The sequence below is a fragment of the Polypterus senegalus genome, chromosome 11, assembly GCF_016835505.1.
Source record: "Polypterus senegalus isolate Bchr_013 chromosome 11, ASM1683550v1, whole genome shotgun sequence".
NCBI classification, from domain to species: Eukaryota; Metazoa; Chordata; class Cladistia; order Polypteriformes; family Polypteridae; genus Polypterus; species Polypterus senegalus.
Genome location: NC_053164.1, coordinates 158601574 through 158621088, shown reverse-complemented (window position 1 = coordinate 158621088; position 19515 = coordinate 158601574). Strand labels below are relative to the sequence as shown.

Below are 19515 nucleotides of genomic sequence, written 5' to 3'. Positions count from 1 at the left end.
TTTGTAAGGTCTGTCAAGGGCACTGCCCTCTCAGAGAAATGTGGAACAAACCAGCGGTTGTACCTCACAAAATACAAGAAGGCTTGGACCTGCTGCTTGGATTTTGGACAGGGCCATTTCATGATGGCATCAACTTTGGTACATTGTGGTCAAACCATACCTCTGCCCACAAAATAGCCTAAATATTTCTTTGGGTTGATCTGAAAATCATCTTCGATAAGTGCCAGGAGCATGCTGTGCATGTGCTTTGTTTCTCCCAGACACCAGAATAGATGACGAAGTAGCACTTAATCCACCAGATGCTGGAAGGTCACCAGTTCCCTGTGCAATCCAAATGGGAGGACCACAATATTGCTAATGGTCGCTAAGGGTGCTAGACGTGGTGTTCTTTGTGGATTCCATTAAAGGAATTTGCCAGTGCCCTTTTGTTATGTCAAGAGTGGTCAGATATTAAGCTTTGAATAGTCGCTCAAGAATTTCATGGTAAGCATCGAATCAGGCCATTTGATTAAGTTGGCAGAAGTCATTACAAAAGTGCCAAATGCCATTCAGCTTTTGGACCAGGACCAGTTCCACTTCAGCTCATTCTGCTTCCATGAGATAGTACGGGTGTTCCCAGATGACAATCCCTGCCTCAGTGATGATGTCATGCATAGTCAGAGAGGTTCGCCCAGATCATTCATTCATCACTTCTGTGATGATCAGGATGGCTGCTTCAAGCTCTTGTTGGTGTTTGGGCATTGTGGTATAGGAAAATATATTGTGAAGATGGGGGCTGAACGCACCCCTAGAAGACGCAGTCGCTCCTCCAAAAACCCCTCTTAAACGGCGATACAATGGGAAACAAATACAGTTTTTTACCTCCCCTTTGCTCGATTGGCTGCTGCTGCTGCCGTGCCGTGTGATCTGTTTCTGACACTGCGCTTCAAACATTTAAAAGCCAGTATAGCTGCTGTTCTTTTGTCTTATTGCCCTGTCTCTCTTCTCCCCCAGACACCCTTTGCTTTATTCTTTATTATGCTGTTTACAAATAAAGATTATGTTTCTTAAAAACCCTGAATGAATCTGTGCAACTGTGTAACTAAAAGTATGACAAGTGGTACCAGAAGTGGTTTCACAGTTGGATCCTCAGGACGATGTGAATGTTCTGCTTCTTCCAAACCCAAAAGTACTGCCTCCTATTCCCACTCTTGCTCCTAAAGATCTGCTAGCGAAGATGGGTTCTACAAATGACCCCGAGATGCTCCTGCTAGCTTTTGAACACTCAGCAACTTTGATGTGCTGGAATAGACGATCCTGGGCTGCCATCGTCATTCCATATTTGTCCAGGGATGCCCTGCTTGCATTGCAAAATGTCCCTCTCGATAAACTTGGTGATTATGATTTCTTGAAGCAACAAGTTAATCTACATAAAATTACAAGCTTTCTGGGTAAGGGCTCTGCGCTTTGCCAGTGGAAACTGGACCTGGATCGCCCAGTTCGTGCTCAGCTACAGGATTTAATTCATCTTGTTCACAGCTGGTTTGAGGGGGACCCGATCAAGCAGATTGTGGAGAAAGTAGCCAGTGATGTGGTACTAGCAGGGATTCCTGAAGTTCTCCGGGACAAGTTTTTTTTTCTTGATGTTGACTCATTCTCCACCTTGGACAAATGATTGGAAGGCCCCCATGCTGCCTGGAGACAGGGTGGTGCATTTGCTCCGCCAGGGGCACATTCTCAACCTGCCCCAGATCAGTGCAATGAACAGCGGGCTTAATACGCTGAACCTGAACATCCAGTTTCCTCGGAAAAGACACTGTAAGCTCCGTGAATTCAAACCTGGTGATTGTGTTTTGGTTCTGATTCCATCTGACCTGCACAAGATCCTAGCAAAATGTCAGGGTCCTGCCATTATTGAGGAGCGTAAGGGGCTGGTGAATTACAAGGCCAGAATACTGGGCCGGCGCAAACCATTCCAGATTTTACATGTTAATCTCTTGAAGGAGTGACGTGACCCGCAGGTGGTTTCCACTTCCTTGGCTGCTGTCTCTTAGACCAGTGTTGTCATTGGTGATGTTTTGACTGACTCACAAAAGACAAAGTTATCTTTGATTGAACGGAACACTGATGTTTTTTCCAGCCTGCTGGGCTTGACCCACGTTGCAGAACATATAATCACTACTGAACCTGGTGTTAGGGTGCAGATGCGCCCGTTTTGGATCCCGGAAGCGCAACATAATATTGTGCGTGAAGAAGTCAAATATGCCAGCATTGGGTGTTATTCGTGTAAGTAAGAGCGAATGGTGCAGTCCCCTTGTATTAGTCCCAAAACTGGATGGTTCGGTTTGGTTCTGTATCAATTTCAGATGCTTGAATAAGGTCTCCAAATTTGATGCTTACCCAATGCCCCCGTGTTGATGAATTGTTGGAAAAGCTGGGTCAAGCCTCCTATATCTCCATCCTGGATCTCACAAAGGGTTACTGGCAGGTATCTCTTGAGGCTGACAGTTATGAGAAAACAACATTTGCAACTCCTGACAGTCTTTACAAATTTACTAGACTTCCTTTTGGTCTTCATGGAGTGCCTCTGACTTTCCAGAGCATGATGGATCAGATCTTGCGTCCTCATTCTGAATACTCCTGGAAATACGTCGATGATTTTGTAGTTTTCAGTAATGATTGGCATACACACTTAATATGACTTCAAGCTGTTTTTGATAGCTTGAAACAGGCTGGTTTGATCACTAATGCTAAGAAATTCAGGTTGGGTATGTCTGAGACTCATTATTTGGGTTATTCAATGGACAGGTTTGAGTCACCCCCAACTTAGAAAAATGGATGAGGTACTTGTTTACCCACGACCAGAGATGCAGAAACAGGTTTGTGCTTTTCTGGGGCTTGCCGATTATTATAGAAGATTCATCCTTGATTTTGCAAATACGGCTGCTCCTCTTTCCAATCTTACAAGAGGCAGAAAAAACTGCCCTGTTTTGTGAACGTTACTTTTGTGATTTGAAAAGTGTTTTGATTTCTTACCCAGTTTGGGTGGAATCCTGACTTCTCTAAGGATTTTATTCAACAGACAAACGCTAGAGCGTTTGGTTTATGCGGTGTCCTATCTGAGGATTTTGATGGTGAAGAGCACCCTATCACATTTTTAAGTAGAAAATTGCTTCCTCAGGAACACAATTATTCAACAAATGAGAAAGAATGTTTGGTGATTAAATGGGCTGTGGATGCACTCTGTTATTAGTTATGGGGACGTAATTTTACATTGGTGACTGATCACACTCCTTCAATACTGTCAGAAAGATATGAACTCTCGTCTCATGAGATGGTTTTTGATCAGATGCACCCTCTGCTTTATTCTTTATTGTGCAGTTTATGAATAAAGTTTGTTTCTTGAAAACCCTGAATGAATCAATGCAAATATGTAACCCAAGCGTGACAATATATAAAAATATATATACTGTGGTACATGGTCGGCGGTTCATCCCGGCCAGTACCCCCAGGCCGCCAGATGGAGCCCTCCTTGCAGCATAGAGGTGCCCCGAATGCCAGCAGGGAATTATGAACAATGGACTTGTAATGCACAGCCCTGCTGGATACCATGGGGGCCGACAGGAGTCGCTGCAGGGAGGCCCAGAGACTATTTGCCTTACTCCCAGAAAGTACTTCATAGTCACGTGGACAATGGGAACGATTTGCTTCCTGTGTGAAGAAAAGAAGGATTTTTATCTGATCCGGAAATGTTCCAGGTCACATGGACAGAGAGGGTGAAACGCTTCCGGGTCAAGGACTATAAAGGACTGTGGGAAATCCTAGACGGATGAGCTGAGTTGGGAGACAGGGTGACTAAGCGTCTGGGAGTTAGGGTTAGGGTTAGGATTGGATTATTGTATTGTATTGTTTATTGAGTATTTGGGAGTGGAGAGTGCTTTGTGCACATTATTATTATAATAAATAATAATTAGACTTTTTATCTGGTGTCGGACGTGTGGTCTGAGGGTACAAGGGTGTGAGAAAACCCTTATCTGTCACAATTGGCGTAGTCGGCAGGATTCTCTGGCCGTCAGTTTGGCAGAATTTAAAAATTTTATTGTGGACAGAATACCCCAAGAAGACAGCGTCAAGACACGCAGAAAAATCGCCAACAACCCTAGGGGAGTGGGGAGGCGAGCGAAGCACCTTTCTCCCTACAAAAAGGTAAGGAGGTCCAGGAAATGACCGATCGGTCCGGCGATAAATTGATACAGACGGATCGCAGTCAGCGAAAAGCGGCACCGCAGTCCTCCATAAAGAACTTCATGTCCCAGGCTCCCTTGTGAAACCCGTCAGAGCATGTGCCAAGAGCAGACATGTTCATTTGCTCCCGGCCGACAGGTAAGGAGAATAAGGAAGTGAACCTGCCTTCGGCCGAATTAACTGACATTATTGACATACAGGAACTCGAAACATTAATAAAGCCCGTACGGAGTATTTTGCAGACATTGGAGGTGATTAAGAAGATCGTTGGGGAGATGGGAGCAGCGGCTGAAGCGCCTTTAAGGAAAGTGAGTACCTGCGGCGGATCAGTCGGGAGCCTCCCGTATTATATGATTTGGCGGTACAGGCAGGTAATGCCAGTACCGTATATAATGTAATAGTAATGTAATAGGGACGTAGTGTGATCCAGGCCCGCTTTTAATAAATAGCGCAAGATACAAGTTTAATGAGAAGACAGAAGGTATAAACGAGACTTTGGATCACTTTGTAACGGAGTTCAAATTGCTGTAGCGAGAAACTTTTAAGTGCCGGGTCTTAGCTAACATTAAATAAAGCCGTGGACATCACAACATCACAGAAGAGAGCAGCTCACGTGAACTGACTGAAAGCAGTACGAGTGATCACTTCCATGCATCAAACCTGTTCAAAAAACGCATTACACAATTGACAAGGTAGGAAAAGAATATGCTCCGAGTTGAGCTCCACAGCTAACGTGGTCTTGCGGAAGCAACTTCGTCAAGCTGCCACCAAATACTCACAGAAAAATCCACAAGTTAATACACATGCTGTCTCTAGAGTTTCTCCACACTCAATGTATTCCTCGTTTCCCCTTTATACCCTCTGATCTCCCATTTCAATTCAGATGCCTCCAATTTCCAGTAAGGCTCTGCTGCACGATGACAAGTAATAAGTCTCAGGGACAGACCTTACAAAACGATGCCATTGATTTCAGGCAAGATTGCTTTTCTCCTGGACAACTATACGTTGCATTCTCAAGAGTGAGCTTGCGCGGCTTTGTCATATTACAACCAGAGTGCAGCCAGAAACTTTTAAGTGCCGGGTCTTAGCTAACATTAAATTAAGCCATGGACATCGCAACATCACACAAGAGAGCAGCTCACGTGAACTTACTGAATGCAGTACGAGTGATCACTTCCATGCATCAAACCTGTTAAAAAAAACGCATTACACAATTGACAAGGTGATGACTTTATATGTCGTTCGTTTATAAAAGAGCAGAGAAGCTGTGTAAAGGCTGTTTCACAAAAAATCAGCGGAGCGTCTTATATGAGCAGGAAGTCAGCTAAAGAAGGGAATCAATAAATATCTATATAATCGTAATAAACGAGCAAAAAATAATGTAAAAGCCACGGATTAAATAAAGGAAATGGGTACCTGAACAGTAAAGTAAGTCTCGAATAGCTACACAATAACTATAACAATCATAATAAACGAACAATAAAAAAGTACAGAACCACGAAGCAAGGAGAAACGATGGCCTTATATGGCATTCATTTATAAAGCAGCGGAGAAGCTGTGTGAAGGCAGTTACACAAAAAAACAGCAGAGCGCCACACTCTGAATGTATTCCTGGCATCACCGTTATACCTTCTGATCTCCCATTTCAATTGAAATGCCTAAAATTTCCAGCCTTCTGTGCTTCGCGATGACAATTAATAAGTCTCAGGGACACACCCTACAAAGGGTTGCCATTGATTTGAGGCAACATTGCTTTCCTCCTAGACAAAACTATATGTTGCATTCTCAAAAGTAATGTTATATATATATATATATATATATATATATATATATATAATATATATATATATATATATATATATATATATATATATATATATTTATATATACACACCCCGATCTACATACTATCAAATAAATAAACCACACACCCTGGTGCAACATGAGAGGCTTCGCCTCTTGCGCTGACATCCGAGGTTCGATTCCCGAGAGGGGGTGCAGTGAGTGTGTACTGCCTGATGAGCCCAGAATTAGGGCGAAACACGTGCCGTGTACTGTTTGCATTATTTGACAGTAAAACTATTTCAATATATTCAATATATATATATCAGCACTTCCCAATTCATTTTACCCTCGCACCCCCTTGGTTTGAGAAGAAGTATGAAAAAATATGAGGTTAACACAGAAAAACAGATCACCAATTGAAGCTTTATGAATAATGGATACTTTATTCGCCATCAATAATTGTTTTGGTAAAGCCATACTCAGTGTAATCCTCCTTCCATGTTATAATTTTTCCACAACTAGCCATGATTAAATGAACGGTAAAAAAGTAAGAGCGAACCAAGGGTGACTTATTCAGGCAGGCAGGCGACAGCTCAATAGCTCGAATTTGGATATAAGTAGGTTCTATTTAGCCGCCAGAAATATCTTTGGTAGGAATGGAAGTTGAATTTAGTCTTTAAATTTCTATGGTGAAGAAAAATTTATGCAATGATGACTAAATTTAACTTACATTCCTACTAAACATATTTCTGTCGACCAAATAAAAATTACTAATATTTAAAATTTAAATAGAACTTGAATAGATACGATAGTTCATAATACCCACACAGCAGACTTGCACGTAAGAGCAGGAGTCATCCGTTTTAACAAGCAGCGTATTGCACTGATACAAAATAGCCTGCCCATTTAATTAGTTAGGAATGGATAGATAAATTAAGGTTTTGTACAAATAATGTTTTTAACTTTTCTTCCTCGATGGATTCTGGCACTCCCCGCAAACAGCTGCTCGCACCCCAAAGGAGATATAGATATAGATATACATATATAGATAGATAGATAGATGTGTATGTATATGTTTGTGTGTATATATGTAGATATGTATGTATCTATTCTAATAAAAGGCAAAGCCCTCACTGACTCACTGACTGACTCACTCACTCACTCACTGACTCACTTATCACTTATTCTCCAACTTCCCGTGTAGGTAGAAGGCTGAAATTTGGCAGGCTCATTCCTTACAGCTTACTTACAAAAGTTGGGCAGATTTCATTTCGAAATTCTACGCTTAATGGTCATAACTGGAAGCTATTTTTCTGCATACGCTGTAATGGAGTTCAGCTGGAAAGCCGTGGCGGGCGGAGTTTCTTCTGACATCATCACGCCTCCCACGTAATCGCGTGAACTGACTGTCAACGCACTACGTAGAAAACCAGGAAGAGCTCCAAAACGCGCTGAAGAAAACATGCAGTATATAATTGAGAAGGCAGCGAAACAATAAGAAGCGAGCGAGTGACATATACACTGAATCCTCCAGGCACTACTTACAAAAGGTTACATTGACAATCGCACAGATGAGAAGCTTCGATGCATGTGCTCCATAACGCATTAAAAAAAAGTTACATTGGGGAACTTGTGTCAATGCATGATTTCCTGGTACACCGATTACACTGATCAGCGCTTCCCAAAACCTGACAGTCATAGCTAGAACCTTCTTTCCTATACAGTACTGTATACGGCCATAGCGGGCAGCTCGCTCGCCGTGGGAGGCGTGGCGGCTGAAGGAATGTGCTTAGCATATTCATAAGTAAGGCTGCTGCGCAATTCAGCACGCCTCGACAATCGCACAGATGAGAAGCTTCGATGCATGTGCTCCATAACGCATTCAAAAAAATAATGCATTTAATCACAGTTTCAATTCCAAGCAAAGGGGAACTTGTGTCAATGCATGATTTCCTGGTACACTGATTACATTGATCAACGCTTCCCAAAACCTGAGTATATAAAGACGGTGTTGGAATATTTCGGAATATATAATATAAGCTGGATAGTCAAAACTTAAATATATAAAGTCAGCGTCGGAATATATAAAGTCAGCTGGAATATATAAAGTCAAATCTTGAATATATAAAGTCAGCGTCGGAATATATTGTCACGCTTGGGTCACAGATTTGCACAGAGACACAGGAGATGGTAGAAACAAGAAGGATTTTTATTCACAGATTGCAAACACATCAGCTTAAACATGCTCCATGACAAGTCAGAGATGACAGTTCCACTAGGAGCAGAGAGAGACAGATAAAAGCAAGCAAACCATCAATTTTCAACTGACAGGCGCTGCACAAGGCTTTTAAGTTAGCGGAGTATCGCGCGAGGTTTGCATTACGCATTATAGCGCAAGTGAGAAAGTAAGGAGCAAGCGCTGGAATAAAATCCACAAGTTAATACACAAGCTGTCTCAACAGTTTCTCCACAGTGAATCCTCCAGGCACTACTTACAAAGGGTTACATTGACAATCGCACAGATGAGAAGCTTCGATGCATGTTGTTATGTTGTGGTATCAATGTTATTTAATTTGGGCAGTAGGGGGCACTGTACAAATATATATATAAATAGAACTGAAAGAGGGATGAAGAGAGTTTCCGGAAGGAGATTGTATGGAAGAGGCTTTTCTATAATAAAGAAGGATTTGAAGACTTCTTGTGGACTAATCAGTATATAACAAAATTGGCGACGAGCAGGGTTCTAAGCAATGATGGACGCTTCTACTGTTCCACTACCAGCTGCTTTTCTTCCCTGTCCAGGAGAGCCCACGCTTCCGTTTGATACGTGGATGAAAATATTTGAAAATTATTTACTTGTTATTGGGGCAGATGGAGACAACTGGAAGGAAGCCAGGAAACGAGCTTTGCTTCGGCACTGTTTGGGCACTGAAGGACACAGACTTTTCTATACATTACCAAATACAGGTAACACATACGCAGAGGCCGTAGCGGCGTTGAAGGCGCATTTTCAAGTGCAATGTGGTTGTTGAACGCCATAAATTTCGTAGTAGAGCCCAACGACATGACGAAACTGTGGCTCAGTATATTTCTGCGTTATGAGATCTTGTATCTACCTGTGATTTTAAAGATAAAACTGATGAAATGTTACGGGACCAGTTGGTAGAAAAGGCAGCCTGTCCACGTGTCCGCGAGAAGTTATTATTTGAACATGACCTCACTCTGGAAAAAGCGGTGATGCTCGCTTCGCAAATTGAAGCTGCTAAAAATCAAGCAGGGATCCTGACGGACTCTTCTCCAGCTTCAGTCGATGCAGTTCAAAGCACGATACTATCTACACGACGCCGCGATGGTCAGGCCCGCGTACAACCTAGTTTTGGCACTCCTATTAAATCCAATAAGAATCGGTCGTGTTTCCGCTGTGGATCCAAAGCACATCTCGCAAATGCTCCACAGTGTCCGGCTGCGTCGGCTACGTGCAGAAGCTGCGGTAAATCTGGAAATTTTTCTCGTGTATGTCGCTCTCCTACACAAGACCGAGTTCGAGGTATTGAGGTTCCAGAAACTACCATTTTGTGTGTGAATGATGGTACAAACCGGCCTGGAAAAATTTCATGTTGTGTTATAATTCAAGCAAACGCTTCTAAACCGTATTCGGTGCGTCTCCTCGTAGACACGGGCTCATCTGTATCCATTTTACCCAGCGGGTTATGTAACCGGTATTTTGGTACTTGTAAATTATCTGCACCTCCCGTACGCCTGCTCTGTTATTCCAAAGCTGAACTACCGGTTATAGGATGCCTCCAAGCACGAGTTTCATATGGAGCTGTCACGGTACCGGCTAATTTCTTCATCGTGCCAACCGGTGCCCCTTTACTAGGCATGGACTTAGTTACATCTTTGAAATTGCAGATCGAAGGTAATGCAGTACTTACCCCACCAGCCCCAGTGCTACAGTTGTCTTCCACTCCATTCAAAGGCCTAGGATGTGCAGAGGGGTTTGTACATAAGGTAAGAATCCGGCCAGAGGTTTCGCCGGTGCAGCAGAGATTAAGGCGCTTGCCAATATCAGTACGGACTGCTGTTTCTGCTGAACTGCGCCACTTGCTAGATGCAGGAATTATTGAGTCCGTGGATGCTTCTCCATGGGTATCACCAATAGTAGTCACACAAAAGAAAACTGGTGGCATACGCTTATGTGTGGACCTTCGTGAGCCTAATAAGGCAGTTATTGTTGATTCTTTTCCGCTGCCACATATTGAGGAACTGTTGTCTCAATTACGAGGTGCTACTGTCTTCTCCACTACACGAGGAGAGTAGGGACCTGACTGCATTTATAACACACGATGGCTTGTTCCGTTTTTGCCGTGATCCTTTTGGGTTGGCATCCGCTCCAGCCTCGTTTCAAAAGTTACTGTCAACACTTCTCCGTCATCTTCCAGGTGTCCAGAATTACCTTGATGATATTATTATATACGGATCCACGGCTGCTGAACATGATCGTCACCTCTCAGCTGTTTTAGAATGCTTGGAGAAGGCCGGGCTACAATTAAACAAGGACAAATGTCATTTCAAGCAGACCTCCCTTCGTTTTTTGGGGCATGTCATTTCTGCGGAGGGTATTTCGCCTGACACAGAGCATGTAGATGCTTTCCTTAACGCACCTCTTCCCACAGATGCTTCAGCTGTACGTTCATTTTTAGGGCTAACATCATGGTATGCAAAGTTTATACCGCATTATGCCACGATAGTAGAACCTATGCGTGCTTGCTTACGTGGGCAATCCAACTTTGACTTCACAGAGGACGCACGGCGTAGCTTCCATAGGGTCAAGGAATTAATTCTGACGAGTCCAGCTCTGGCAATTTTTGATCCTGCTTTGCCTTCAACTATAGCAACTGACGCTTCAGACTACGGGTTGGGTGCAGTATTTACACAAATGCATGCTGATGGAACAGAGCACACCATTGCTTTTGCTTCTCGTACACTTTCTCAGGCCGAGAGGAAGTATTCTACAGTGGAAAAGGAAGCCTTAGCGTGCGTTTGGGCAGTTGAAAAGTGGCGTACGTATTTGTGGGGACACCGTTTCACTTTGAAAACAGATCACCAGGCCCTCACAACACTTCTTACTACGAAAGGTATGGGGAGAGCTGGTTTGCGTATTGCCCGATGGTCGGCACGTCTCCTTTGCTTTAATTATGACGTGTTGTACCGCCGGAGCGCAAAATTCGACTGCGGACTGCCTATCTCGACTCCCTATAACTGCTCCAAATGTGCCATCTGCGGAATATGTTGCCCTTCTGTCCACGGCCGTGAAGGCAGTAAGCCATGCAGAATTCGAAGCTGCTTCTGCATCATGCCCAGAACTGAGTGCCGTACGGGATCGCATTCATTCTGGATGGCCTGCAAATATTTCACTTGTACCAAATGAGCTCTTACCGTACTTTCGCATACGGCACGAACTGTCTGTTAAAGATGATTTTGTATTCAGAGGATCGGATCGATTAGTTGTGCCGGTTAAATTGCGACGGGTAATTGTGGACCTATCACACGAGGGTCATCAAGGAATGGTCCGCACAAAACAGAGGCTTCGCGACCTGTACTGGTGGCCGAAAATGGATGATCTTGTCACGACAGCAATCAAGTCCTGTCAGCCTTGCCAATCCAATGATAAGACCGCAAAGGTGTGTGCTGCGCCGTTACAACCCGTACCTTGGCCAGACGGGCCATGGCAGAAAGTTGCCATTGATGTGGTAGGGCCGTTTGAAATCGCACCTGCAGACTGTCGCTTTGCCTTCACACTAATTGACTATTATTCAAAATGGCCTGAAGTTGGTTTTACGTCCCAAATTACTGCTTCAGCTGTAGTTGTTTTTTTAATATCTATTTTCAGTCGCCATGGCAACCCTCAATGCTTGGTATCTGATAATGGTCCTCAGTTCACATCCTCAATGCTGAGCACATTCCTACAGGAGAGGGACATTCAGCACACTAGATCTGCAAATTATCACCCTCAGGCTAATGGAGCAATTGAAAGGTTTAATCGAGTGCTCAAGGAAACGGTACAGACGCTTAATTTGCAGCGTAAGCCCTGGAAATCATCCATTACGGAATTCCTTCACATTTTTAGAGCTACGCCACACGCAACAACGGGTATTTCGCCCTTTGAACTGCTTCATGGACGCAAGATGCGTACCAAACTGAACGTATTGCCTTTGTCAACATTTGTTGGACTAGACGATGCAAGTATAAGACAACGAGTTGCTGCTAAACAGAATAAAATGAAGGAATACACGGATGATAGAAGAGGAGCTTGTGTTCCGTTACTGGCCAAGGGAGACACAGTGCGCGTAAAAATGCCTACCCGTGTGTCCAAAGGATTGCCACATTACAGTAATCCCACGCCTGTACTTGACAAAATTGGAGAAAGCAGCTACGTGCTTGGAGACGGCAAAGTATGGAATGCAGCACGGTTGTCCCCTTGCGCACCAAATGCAGATTCGGCAAATGACACGCCAGCCGCTGATCAATCATCTGGTACGCCTCCTACTTCTCCGCTTGAGTCACACGGGGATTCATTCTTTGAGAGTTTTCCGCCTCCGATTCCAACCGTGAAACCACCTGCTTTGTTGGTCCCTGAAGGAAATGGGAAATCCACCTTGAAGGGCCGCCTATGCCGCCGTCCTGTGTGGTTAAAAGACTATGAGACGGGATCGTAACGCAAGACAAACAGATTAGTCTGTCGTTTTCTTTTGTTGTGTTATTTCCGTTTGTTAACGGCAAGTTTTGAACGGGGAGTTAGATATTTAAGAAAGGGGGAGATGTTATGTTGTGGTATCAATGTTATTTAATTTGGGCAGTAGGGGGCACTGTACAAATATATATATATAAATAGAACTGGAAGAGGGATGAAGAGAGTTTCCGGAAGGAGATTGTATGGAAGAGGCTTTTCTATAATAAAGAAGGATTTGAAGACTTCTTGTGGACTAATCAGTATATAACACATGTGCTCCATAACGCATTAAAAAAAATTATGCATTTAATCACAGTTTCAATTCCAAGCAAAGGGGAACTTGTGTCAATGCATGATTTCCTGGTACACCGATTACATTGATCAGCGTTTCCCAGATAAAAGCAAGCAAACCATCAATTTTCAACTGACAGGCGCTGCACAAGGCTTTTAAGTTAGCGGAGTATCGCGCGAGGTTTGCATTACACGTTATAGCGCAAGTGAGAAAGTAGGGAGCAAGCGCTGGAATAAAATCCACAAATTAATACACAAGCTGTCTGTAGAGTTTCTCCACACTGAATCCTCCAGGCACTACTTACAAAGGGTTACATTAACAATCGCACAGATGAGAAGCTTCGATGCATGTGCTCCATAACGCATTAAAAAAAAAATGCATTTAATCACAGTTTCAATTCCAAGCATAGGGGAACTTGTGTCAATGCATGATTTCCTGGTACACCGATTACATTGATCAGCGCTTCCCAAAACCTGAGTATATAAAGACGGTCTTGGAATATTTCGGAATATATAATGTAAGCGCTGGATAGTCAAAACTTTATGCAAAGATGCCTACATTTAACTTACATTCCTACCAAAGACATTTTTATCGACTAAATAAAAATTCCTTCTATTTAAAATTTAAATAGAACTTGGAACAGATGTTCATAATATCCACGCAGACTTGCACGTGAGAGCAGGAGTCATCCGTTTTAAATAAATTAAGATTTTGTACAAATAATGTTTTTCATTTTTCTTCCTTGTTGGATTCTGGCACCCCCAGCAACAGTTGCTCATATAGCAAAGTGTAAAATGTTATCTATAATTTAATTTTTTTTTGTTATGGACTTCCCCAAAACTGTTGATCCCTGTAAATAGTTTATAGTATAACAACACTATAATCTGTTGTAGCACGAGCGTTAATTATCACACCTCACAACCTGCGTGTACCACGTTTTTGGCTCTAACGCTAGAAGCGCGGTGGATGCTGTGGGGGTAAGTTCTGGTTTCTGTATCTTTCCCGATATTTTTTTTTTCATTTACTTTGTGTTAATAATTTATAATCGATTTAATTTATTACTTAATAGGCAGAGGAAAGAAGACGTGTATGTGACGCTCTATTTCTTTCTTTTTGTTTTGCAAAGATATGCTATATAAATATATATATATTTTTTCTTTTCATTTGTTAAGAATAGATATGACAACACTCATATCAATAACAAAACAATTACATTAACAATCATGTTATGTTATTTTTAAAATTTTTCCTTTTCTTTTTCATAACTTCTTTAACACACTACTTCTCCGCTGCGAAGGGCGGGTATTTTGCTAGTCTATGATAAGGCCCAGTGTCCCAGATGGGGTGCTTTGTGCTTCTCCACATTTACTTTGCAACCAGTCTTGCCCCAATATCATAGGAAAACGTGGACTGCATAAAATAGTCACCCTGATATTTTGAGTTGTAGACCAAGTTTCCCTGAGAATGCAGGTTAGACTAGTCAATCCAGGCTTCATTGTCAATGTAGCATGTAACTCATGAAACAATGGAAAAGTTGCTACCGGAATCAGTGAGTGCTCACGCTACGACCATTTATATCCACCACCCCAGTGCAAGGAAGGGACATGGGATTGGCCATGAAACAATACTTCTCACCTTTTGCACAACTACAGTCAATCAGATAATCAAAGCGAGAACAACTCTTGGATTTGTTGTTCACCTCCACAGACTTGCAGCAGTGGGGATGTGACATGCACTCCTCCTTTGGTATTTCCAATGACTGTGTCTTCTTGTGGATAGGCTTAGGGATGACAACACATATCATATGGGACTTGTATCGATTGTGAGCGATGGCTGGCAGCACAACCCAGACAAAACCCTCAGGATGCTAGATGGGTGACCCTGCAGCTTAGCGGTGTCCCAGATTCCCACAGGGCATTATGGGAGATGGAGTTCGGCTTCACAGCCCTGCTGGGTACCGTGGGTGCCGCCAGGGGATGCTGCAGGGAGACAAGGGGATTTCACTTTCCAATATAGCCCGGAAGTACTCCCAAGTCATGGGGACAGAAGGACAGAATCCTTCTGGGCTGAAGAAAAATGTAATTCTCTATTTGACCTGGAAGTGCTGACAAGTCAAGTGAACAGAAGAGGAGAAGCACTTCCAGACACACTGTTGATGGCTGTGCCTAAGAAGTCATTAAAGGCCTGGATCTTGGTTTTTATCCAGAATACTTGCAAGCCCAGACACTCAGACTCCTTGCTCAGTTTCTTGAGAACCCCGATCAGAGCCTCCATTGACTCTGCGAAGATCACAGCATTATCAGCGAAGTCAAGATCAGTGAATCTTTCTTCACCAACAGATGCCCCACAGCCACTGGACCTCATGACCTTGCCCAAAACCCAGTCCATACCAAGACTGAACAGAGTAGGAGCAAGAATGCACCCCTGACGAAACCCCAGAATCAAATGGGAAAAACACAGAGGCTCTGCCTCCACCCTGCACAGCACTCACAGTACCAGTGCATAGGCCAGTCATGATATCCAGGACACTTGAGGGGATCCCGTGAACCCTAAGGATGTCCCACAGGGCAGCTCAACCAAATGAGTAGTAGAACCCTTTACGAAAATCGACAAAGGCTACAAAGAAACTCTGCCAATATTCACATTTGCACTTCATGAGAACCCTGAGTGCAAGGATGCGGTCGATGGTAGACTTCTTAGGAATAAAACCAGACTGCTCTAGTCGCTGGTAGGTGAGCAAGTGATCACAGATCCTATTGAGGATGACCCTAGCAAGGACCTTACTAGGCACCAAGAACAGTGTTATCTCCCGGTAGCTGCCACAATCCAGGTTATCACCCTTCCCTTTCCAGATAGGAACGACAAGTCCTGTTTTACAATTATTTGGGATGATGCCAGTCTTCTAAATGGAAGCAATGATTGCTTGCAATGCCAGAAAAAGCCTTACCACCAGCTTGGAGAAGTTCAGCCTGGATACCACAGATCCCTGCAGCTTTGCCTCCCCTCAGCTGGTTCACCACCTGTGCAATCTCAGTGAGATTGAGTGGTTCACAGCTAATTGGAGGATGAGCCTCAAGAACCGTGAACTCAGAGATATCCAACATCCCCGCCGGAGGATCAGCTTTGAACAATTTCTCAAAGTAACCAACCCAGTGGGTCAGAACTTCAGTGTCATCCATAAGGACTGTTCCATGAGCCGCCCTGACTGTGACTCTCTGAGAAACAGATTCAGATGTGCATAATGCTTCAATTCCTCTGTAAGCAGGATGTGGGATGCTAGATCACAGATGGTGTGTCACTTGCACACAGATTTCTATAACAAACGCCTCTTTATCTGCCCTCAGTGCCCTTGCAGCCATCTTTGTCTGTTCCTGGTATAGACCAGAGTTGCCATCGAGCTGTGCGCTGTGACTCCTCTCAATGATATCCTGGGTGCCCTGCGAGATGAAACACCTCCTTCTGGGAACACCAGTAACACAAACACATCCCTCAGCAACCTTCAGTGTCCTGTCACAGAAGGTCTCTCACATCACATCGCACACACTCCAAACTAGGTTCAGTTTAGTATTACCAGTCCAACTAAACTGCATGTTTTTTGACTATGTGAGGAAACTCATGCAAACATGGGGAGAGCATACAAACTCCACACAGAGAGTACTCAGGACACAAACCCTGGACTCCTTATTGCGGAGCAGCAGCACTACCACTGCTGTAAAGGTAAGGTAGTGTTATGACGTGTGGGTCAGCTCCTTGCTTCCTCTTCCATAATGGGACACTCTTGAACCCGACACTGTCATTACCATAACCGAGAGGAGCGAGGCAGATGAGGACAAAGTGCACCTGAAGAAAGGGGAAGGTGCAAAGTGTTCCGTGCTTTTATTAAAAAAACAACAAAAACTAGTATTCAAAAGTTGCAGTGCTCAAAATGTTAACAAAATATTCCATAAAAAGGTGAATGAGGAGGTTAAAATAATCAAATAAATCCCGTAAAAACAAGGTTAAAACAATGCAGGTGTCTTTCTTAAAGTTCTCAGTCCTCGGTTCTTCCCTTTAAAAAATGATGCCTCGCCGGGTAATCTTACTTGGACCTTGCAGCATGGAGAAACGTCCACCCACAGGCACAAACATGTTTCTAATCTGGTCCGCATCTCTACTGCCCAATCCACGGTATTCCACGGGGAGTTACCGGACCCTGCTCCCATGCCCACTAGTGATAGGTTACTCGATACTGATTTGATAACACTGTGTTGAGCTTTTGAAGTGCTAGTACTCGAGGTGCCGCTTCAAAGCTTATTTCAATTGCACCCGTCACATGACTTTGAGGTATGCTAGCGCTATGACGTCACTGACATCTGCGCAGTCAAAAGCCGATTTAGTCATCTAGTCCACTGTAGGATCTCTTTGGCTCAAAGTGTAGAAGCATTGGCCCTTTAGCATCTGAAAGGTGTTCTGACACCAGTTTGAATCCTGCTGTGCACGTAAATGGGTAGCGTGCATTGAGCATGATCAAAGCAAAAAAAGACTTTTTAAAAACAGTAATGCAGTACTCGTCTGTAAGTCAACAAATATGTTTAAAATACATTATGAAAGATTCAAATGGGACGACCACCTCATTCCTCGAAGTCGAGTCTTGTCCACCATGAATCTGCAACAAATTGATGAGCATAATGTACAGTATATAATCCAGCGTCTATGCTACCCCATGTCGATCATGTCAGAGAGGCTAAGAAATGCTTTACATTAGAGTTTATAAAGCTAACGTGGTCATCAACACAGTATATGCACAAGACACTCCTAAGTAAACATTTCAGTATTCAGCAATTCCCAGATCTGTAGCTGATATGTATTGTTGATTTCCAAAAATCATTGTGAATAAAAGCAGGTGCTGCATAACTAATCACAACTGTCTTTGAAACAGAATCACTGCAATTGACAGCATCTTCTGCAATTCAGTGAAAGCTTCGGAATGTCTGCGTTAATAAAATAATAGTTGAAAAGAAACTTTGCAAATTCACCCACTGGTGGACATAAAGGTCATTCAAATACTGATGAGAAGGAGCAACTGGATAAGCACATCTGTACCTAGACTTTCCAAAAAGCACCTGAATTTGTCAGCAACATCCATCTCTTGTGAATGCATCATGTCAAAACCGGGTTGGGGGAGGGGGTTCTACGGGAGGTCAGTAAATAAGAAGTTGTCTGAACTGCAGCACAGCAGAATAAATCATTGATGTAAATAGAATTATTGAAAGACTAAGCTTTTGTCGTTTCTGCATTCTTAAATCATATTCCAGTTCGACAATTTATTAACCATTGTGCATGTCTGCTCAGTGTTTTGAACTGCACTCGACGATTCATTAACCAGTGGGCATGTCTGCTCAGCGCTTCAAATTATTATTCATCGAGCTATGTTTGAAGTACATATGGCATCACCAGATTTCAAAAACACGACAGAATTGTCAGGCGAAATTAATATTTGTGGATGATCAATACATTTTAAATGAATGTGCCCGATAATACTTAGCGACAAGAAGCGAAACTATAAATTATACATCTTACAAATGCAGACTGCTAGAATGCATAATGCTACAAAGAAGCACTTTAGTATTACAGGTCACGACACCTCTCTCACACTGATACTCTCTTCTTATAAATATCCCTTCTTTGCCTCTTCAATTTATCTACTCTCTATGTATACAAAATTCAGCTAAATTGTGCAACATTTTCATGCAACCCTCATTTTTCTTTAGAGCTGAACATCATATAGTATACAGTGTAACAAAAGGTGCTATATGGGCGCCTAACCTGACACAGATGGACACGGGAGGCACATGTAAAATAAATGCACTTTTTTTTATCTTTACCTGTGGGGCACGTCTTCCCCGTAATCCCCACAGGCACAACACAGTCCCAAGTGTAAATAAAGCACCACCAAAACACACCACACAGTTTCTTCCTTTGTACCACCACTTCTCCCAGGCAACCTTGTCCTCTTCCACCCTCTTCTGGCACCTGAGTGGTGGAAATGCTCCAGGTGCTTGATCCACGAGTTCTGCCTGCACTTCTGGGTGTGGCAACACCAATTCCCATGGAGCCCTGCGGGAAAATGAGGTACCGCTCCAACCCAGGAGGATGGCCATCTAGCATCCAGGGGGAGGTATTGCACCGTCCAGGGCTGCTCCCCCTAAATATGCAGGGCACACACATACACACACACACACCAAGCACAATTTAAGATCGCCAATGCACTAAACCTGCGTGTCTTTGGACTGTGGGAGGAAACCAACACAGACACGGGGATAACATGCAAACTCCACACAGGGAGGACCCGGGAAGCGAACCCACGTCTCCTTACTGCGAGGCAGCAGCGTTACCACTGCGCCACCCTGTATAGTATACATTTATATATAATTTTTTTCGTCTTTATTAGAAGACTACAACAATGATACTCTCATGTCAATTCAATCAATTTAACCTGAAC

At 43.3% G+C, this 19515-nt stretch overlaps 1 protein-coding gene across 1 annotated transcript in view; it reads right to left on the bottom strand.

Moving 5' to 3' along the window:
- The window catches only part of kcnq1.2 (potassium voltage-gated channel, KQT-like subfamily, member 1.2), a 367043-nt gene that overhangs the window by 82510 nt on the left and 265018 nt on the right, over nucleotides 1-19515 (bottom strand). The gene's annotated exons all lie outside the window — the stretch shown is intronic.